Consider the following 564-nt stretch of genomic DNA (forward strand, 5'->3'; position numbering starts at 1 on the left):
TTGCATCAATTTGAAATGAATGAGTGTCCGGGCACCCCGCTACTACTTTTGGACTAGATTGGGAGTCTGAGAGCAACTTAAGTAATTTCCGAACCATTCCAACGCTTTTCCCCTAATTCCATCGTATTATAGAATTCATTGTTCGATAATAATGAATATTCTATAATACCTAATTCTGTAATATCATAATATCAGAGATTAAAGTGATTTATGCAAAATAATTTCATGGTATATTGTGTCAAAAGCCTTGGAAAAGTCCAGGAAAATGCCAACTGTGTTTGAATTCTTGTCGATGGCCTTTGCTACCTTTTCAATAAATGCTCGGAAAGCATGGGTTGTGTTACAAGTACAATGTATAACAAGGATTGGGGTGAATGACTCCAACACGAATGTGTTTGTCTTACATGACGGTATAGTTAGCATGAGAATCACAGCGTACAAATCAAATTGAGCTTTCCTTCTACCCACGTTATAATAACGGCTCACCAAATGTGTAATTTGGAGAAGGATCATAAAGGATATCCAGTTGTTTGTCATCGAGCTCTCCCATGAGGATTGTGAGTT

This window comes from Myxine glutinosa, chromosome 6 (assembly GCF_964187855.1).
Source record: "Myxine glutinosa chromosome 6, kmMyxGlut1.1, whole genome shotgun sequence".
NCBI lineage: Eukaryota > Metazoa > Chordata > Myxini > Myxiniformes > Myxinidae > Myxine > Myxine glutinosa.